Genomic DNA, 7059 nt, shown 5'->3' on the forward strand with positions numbered 1-7059 from the left:
TGAATAAATTTGTTCATGCTAGACAGAATAATATCAACTCTGTTTTCTCAGTTGGCCATTTCAGTGTTGAAGAGGTCTATAACGCCATTTTTTCTCTCAGTAATAGTATGAGTTTGGATGTGTATTGTTTGAATTCTGCTCTTTTAAAACTTGCTGCACCTTATATAGTGGAGGTATTGTCATATTTATTCAATCAATGTGTTAAAGAGGGTGTAATTCCTGTGTGCTTGAAATTGTCAAAAGTTATTCCACTGTATAAGAGAGGTACTAAATCTGATTGTAGTAACTATCGACCAGTGTCAATCATACCAATTATTGCTAAGGTTTTTGAAATATTGCTGAATACTCGATTAGTTAAATATTTTGAGGGTGAACAGCTTTTTTCAGATAAACAATATGGTTTCAGATCCAAAAGAGGAACCAATACTGCAATTCGTAATTTTGTGAAAGCTTGTGTGGATGCTTTAGATAGTAGAGAAAAGGTCATGGGGAGCTGGTATGATATGAGTAGAGCATTCGACACAATATCCCATGATATATTGTTATATAAGTTGAAATACTATGGCTTTGATCGGTTTGCTTTACAACTTTTTAAAGAATATTTGTCAGGGAGGTACCAATCGGTTTATTTTAATGGGTCTTTTTCAGCATATCTGCCTCTCAAATCAGGGGTACCTCAGGGATCCATATTAGGACCCACATTGTTTATAATATATGTTAATGACTTACCATTAGCGATAGGAGACGATAGAGTGAATACATACATGTATGCTGATGACTTGGCAATTCAGGTAAATAATAAATGTTTAAATTCAGTTGAACGTTTTATAAATGATGCAAATACTGTTATAAAAGACTGGACAGCAGCCAACTCACTTAGTCTGAACAGCAACAAAACCCAAACGATGAATTTTTCCTTGGCTAATTATTCAGAAAATGGGGAGGTGAAGTTTTTGGGTGTGACGTTAGAGTCAAACATGAAATGGGGCATACACATTGAAAATATAAGTAAATAAGTTGCTAGGGGTGTATTTCTCATCAGGAAATTTAGACCTTTTGTCAATGTTGATGTATTGCTGTCAATTTACAATGCACACATTCAAAGTCATTTGTCATATGGCATAGTGGTTTGGGGACACTCGTCTGAAATGAAAAAGCTCATGATTTTACAAAAAAGAGCTGTGAGAGCTATTTTTAATGTCCACTGTAGAACTCATTGTAAACCTTTGATCAGAGAGCTAAGAATACTAACGGTTCCATCTCTTTTTATTCTTGAGAGTCTGTTGTATGTAAAAAGTTACATGCATGAAATGCAGACAAATAATTACATTCACAATTATGGAACACGCCAGAAGACATTGTTGCATAGAAGTCAATGTAACTTACAACTAACTCTGAACAGTTTTCATGAATTTGGTAAGAAAATTTATAACTTGTTGCCAACGGAAGTCAGAGAATTAAATATGAGCAGTTTTAAAAAATGCGTGAAAGATATGTTGCGTGAGCTTTGTGTCTATAGTGTTAATGAGTTTGTAGAATGTTTGACACTTGATAACACATCTATAGACATATGGAATATTATTGTTGTTGTCCTGTTTTTATATTGTTGATTTGTTATTACTATTATTATTGTTAGTGTTACAAAACGTTACCATACTTATTCATGTATTGATGAATGAAGAATGTTATAAATTGTAAATGTAACTGACCTTGTTATACAATATTTGTTTTGTAATGACAATAAACAATTTTGATTTGATTCGAAATCAGACTATAGAATTATTCATCATAAATCAGCTGACAAGTGATTACACAGATATAGCCAGTCTATTGCTATATTTCCATAAGGTCTGTAGTTTCAATCAGGTACTTGTGGATGAGAATACTGCGTGAGGTCTACTGTTCACAGAACTACTAGTATTACGATTATTGACCGAGCGAAGTGAGGTCTAAGATTCAAGTCGACGGTTTTACATTTCTCTTTATGTTTAAATGTTTATATGTTGCGCATTTACAGCGAAACGCAGCAATAGATGTTCATGAAATTTGACAGGTATGTTCCTTTTCGAATTTCGCGTCGACGTATACATAATATTAAATTTTTTTGCATTTTAAGGATAATACAAAAGGAAACGGAGTTTCTTTCGAACACCAATATTACCGTAAAAATCAGACTATAGAATTATTCCATAAATCTGCTTAAATCAGCTGTCTAGTGGGCTATAGGCCTAATACTACCCGTTCAAAAACATCGAACATCTTGAAAAAAATGTATCTTTCCATCAACGTTAGTAGACAGTGTTGTCTACTAGTAATTTTGTGAACAGTAGACCTCGCGCAGTTATAAACTGCAGCCTCCTCTTATACTGTCCATCAGAGTAAATCCTGTCTGTATGTCGTGTCGGCGAGATATCGGTGTGAAAACGGCTAATGGCTGTTGGGGTTGGTGTATCAAAAGCTAATCTCCTTCAAGACATACTGTCAACACAGGACAGCCCGAGTTCAAAGCAGAGGAAGTTCGAGAGACAATGCTATGTTATTTTAGCTATTAATTAGATTACAAAATTCCAGATTACCTTATGGAGCATATTAATCTAAATTCTGTTACATTGCTTAAAAAAAGAACTATTGAATGGATAATTACCAGTAAAATCGAGGACATACTTTTTGAGTGACTCTTATCTTTGTTTCAATAGTACCGTATGTTTGCCATCTCTCTTTCTCTTTTCATTTTTTCTCTTCACCTTCTTTCTTTCACCCTTATTCCATTTATTCATCATCTTCTTTTATTAAATATTATATTATATAAATTCTTATTTCATCTTTTGTAAGTTCATAATGACTCTATTGAATTTGTATTAGCAACTCTCACCTGCGCACAGGATTTTCCTTGCAGATGATTGGTTTCTTTTATTTTTGTATATTTATTGTTGTTGAAGAACCAATAAATAATTTTTGATTTGAATTGAATTGCATGTGTTATTGCAATAAATAGTTCATTATTTTATTCATTTATTCACAATGGAGACAACGGGTTTCCCCAAATATGTGTCCTTAATAATAAAAATCTGGTGTGGCGCACTCACACAACTTTCCTTGCCGTTATGAGAATTGATCACCTGACGCTAGTGTTCCCGCGCATCTCAAGTATACTTTTCAAAAATTTGAGCCTGCTGGTTACAGGGCAATAACGCTGAAGACACACGAGGTGTGCTATCTCTTCATAGTGAATCATTTAATAGAATAAACAGTTGCCAACAGTTTGCAATTGGATAATCACATTTTCTCGAATTTCGAGCTTATTTTTATTTTTAGGTGGAAATGTTACAAGACATTAGTTGTAGAGATTCTCATGCTGAATCTGTTCCACTCAAATTTTTTTGTTTAAATTATATCTGAAGCCTGATAATCGAGAATCTAAAATCAAACTTTGCATAGATGGGGCGGAGCTCCTGAAATTTTTACAGATATGGGACTTGTGGCAGTTGATAGAGCTTATCGATGACTATTTCAGGTATAACTTTAATCATAATCATTGGAGTCGTTTTCGAGAAAATCGAAAAAAAACTCTGTTTTTGACAGCATTTTCGCCATTTTAGCCGCCATCTTGTATCGCATTTGATCGAAATTGTTCGTGTCGGATCCTTATATTGTACATATACAGACCAATACCCAAAAACCACTTTTTTGGACTCAGGGGACCTTGAAACGTATAGAAATTAAGAAATTGGTGTACCTCAATTTTTTTCGGAAAGCAATACTATCCTTACCTATGGTAATAGGGCAAGGAAAGTAAAAATTGTACAGATACAAATGAAAAAAGAGGAATAATGATAAATATAATACGAACTTATGCAATAATAAATAATACGAACAACAAAAATACCACTTAATTCAAAAATGAAAAATACAAAGATTTCAAATACTTATGGAAAAAGTAAAAATAAAACAAACTGAGAATTCAAAATTCCAAAACTTATAAAAATTAAAGAATATAATAACAAACAATGAACAAAAATTTTATCAATAGAATGAATAACATTTATAACTGAACGACGTCCCAAACCATATGCACATCCACACTGATACAACAACTATTTATTTGATCAGATCATGCTTACACAAGATTTAATAAATTATCATATAACGCTTTCCGGAATTTAGCGCGAGAAAACCAGAAGAAATCTAGGCGCTTAGACAAGCTGTTATAGATTCTTTGCATCCTATTTTAATAGTGCATAAAAATTGCATTCAATGAGGCATGCAACGAGGCATGCCTTTTATAGTCTACACAGTGCTGCTGATTTTTTATCAAGTTACATTGAGATATTGAATTGCATGCGTCATGGCATGCATTTTTTAATCCACTCGACAGCTGATTTATGATTTATAATTCTATAGTCTGATTTTTTCACTCTTATATTGGCGTATGAAGGAGGCTCCTTTTTACTTTCCTTGCCCTATTACAATAGGAAGGAAAGTATTGCTTTCCGAAAAAATTAAGGTCACCAATTTCTAAATTTCTATACGTTTCAAGGTCCCCTGAGTCCAAAAAAGTGGTTTTTGGGCATTGGTCTGTGTGTGTGTGTGTGTGTGGTGTGTGTGTGTGTGTGTGTGTGTGCGTGTGTGTGTAGTGTACACGATATATCATCTCCCAATTAACGGAATGACTTGAAATTTGGAACGTAAGGTCCTTACAATATAAGGATCCGACACAATTTCGATCAAATGCGATTCAAGATGGCGGCTAAAATGACGAAAATGTTGTCAAAAACAGGGTTTTTCGCGATTTTCTCGAAAACGGCTCCAACGATTTTGATTAAAGTTATATCTACAATAGTCATCGATAAGCTCTATCAACTGCCACAAGTCCCATATCTGTAAAAATTCTAGGAGCTCCGCCCCATCTATGCAAAGTTTGATTTTAGATTATCAATTATCAGGCTTCAGATACAATTTAAACAAACAATTTCGAGTGGAAAAGATTGAGCATGAGAATCTCTACAAGTAATGTTCAGTAACATTTTCACCTAAAATTAAAAATAAGTTCGAAATTTGAGAAAATGTGATTATCCAATTGCAAACTGTTGGCAACTGTTGATTCTATTAAATGATTCACTATGAAGAGAAAGCAGACCTCGTGTGTCTTCAGCGTTATCGCCCTGTCACCAGCTGGCTCAAATCTTTGAATAGTAGACTTGAAATGCGCGGGAACACTAGCGTCAGCTGATCAATTTTCATAACGGCAAGGAAAGTTGTGTGAGTGCGCCACACCAGATTTTTTCCTTTTATTCCTTTTATATTATCCTTGAAATGCCAAATTTCCAAAAACCTTGTATATACGTCGACGCGCAATTTAAAAAGGAACATACCTGTCAAATTTCATGAAAATCTATTACCACGTTTCGCCGTAAATGCGCAACATATAAACATTTAAACATTAAGAGAAATGCCAAACCGTCGACTTGAATCTTAGACCTCACTTCGCTCGGTCAATTAATTCACATTCAACTCTGTTATTTAAAGAAGACTTCAGGTTTTCAATGAGGATAAAAATTCAGAAGATGTGTTCTGTTACAGTGATCAATGTTCATTTTATTATTACAATGCAACTGATAGCATTTACTCAATATTCTGAGAGTTCATTTCATTGAATAGTGAAGTGACGGACTTTCTTAGTAGGTTCGTATGTGAGGACCAAGCAAGCACAAGTTAAATGAGCTTAGAATATTGAATAAATGCTATCATAAATCATGCATTTTCATAAGATTTACACAGCAGTGATCTCAGATCAGTAATAAAAAACAACTAGGTTTTTAATCCTCATTGAAAAACCTACAGTAGGTACTATAAAAAATATAGTAGATGGTACCGTATTGGAAATGAATGAATATTTACTGATTCTACGAATTAAAATGAATAATGAAATTAGAAAATATTCTCATTCATATGCCTATGAAATACGTGAAAAATACTCTAAACTGAATTCCAGATTGCAGAGAATGAATACCCATACAGACTACTGCACTACTTACCTGCTTATTGCATTTACTCCTACATATTGGTATATAATTGGTAAAAGACAGCTAGAAATAGGTTTTCTTCATAAATACTAATCACATTCTATATTAAATTTGTAGTTTGTTAAAATTCTATTGATTACCATCGCAAATCAATTTTTTCACACATGTTGGAATATACAACGTTTTTGGACAATATAATTATTCAAGGAAAATTGTAGGTATTCAAAAAATAGAAGCCTTGAAGCGGATACGAGTTCTTTAAATAATTACATCAGTAATAAATACCATACAACAGTTATTTAAATAATCACTCAAGGATGGAAAAAATGCATCTTTTTTCATTTTGCTGCTTTGGCAGAACCCTTTTGCAGATTTCTAAATAATTTGACAATCATAGTTAAATTACAATCTGCAATCCAACAGAATGAGATTGATATTCTAGTTCATATAATTCAGTTTATAAAAAATACTGGTATTGCAATGCTTTCAATATTAAAATTGGTTAAGCCAAAAGCTATCCAACACATTACTTTTTCATGATAGTTTAATAACAAGAATTGCATAATTAAAAATACTTCGAGGAATATGTATTTATTATTTTTCTATAATCACTACTATTAAAACTTGGTGAATATCGACATACTACTACGTACATCAATAAAAATTATAGTTTATAAATAAATAATCTAGACAGTTCATTCTATTATCTGCCTAAAAAATAATTGTAATGGTTACGGTACAGAATTGGTTATAGGTTAGACTCCCAATTTTCCAATATTTTGTTATGAATTTTGTCCTCACATAGGCCTATACAACAAACTTAAAGCAAGCCTGATTGACTCTCCACTCAACGTGACATTTCAACTTAACCACTACAACTATTGTAAACCTTGAATGGAAAAAATCACAATTGTTTTCAAAAACATCTATTATTATTCAAAGCTTTCAACAATGACAAGACGAGTTGGGAAGCACGCTCATGGAATGGTAAAAATAAATAATAAATAAGCATGCTTGTAAAGAATAATAGTAAATT

The sequence above is a fragment of the Nilaparvata lugens genome, chromosome 10 (assembly GCF_014356525.2).
Source record: "Nilaparvata lugens isolate BPH chromosome 10, ASM1435652v1, whole genome shotgun sequence".
In the NCBI taxonomy this organism is placed as follows: domain Eukaryota; kingdom Metazoa; phylum Arthropoda; class Insecta; order Hemiptera; family Delphacidae; genus Nilaparvata; species Nilaparvata lugens.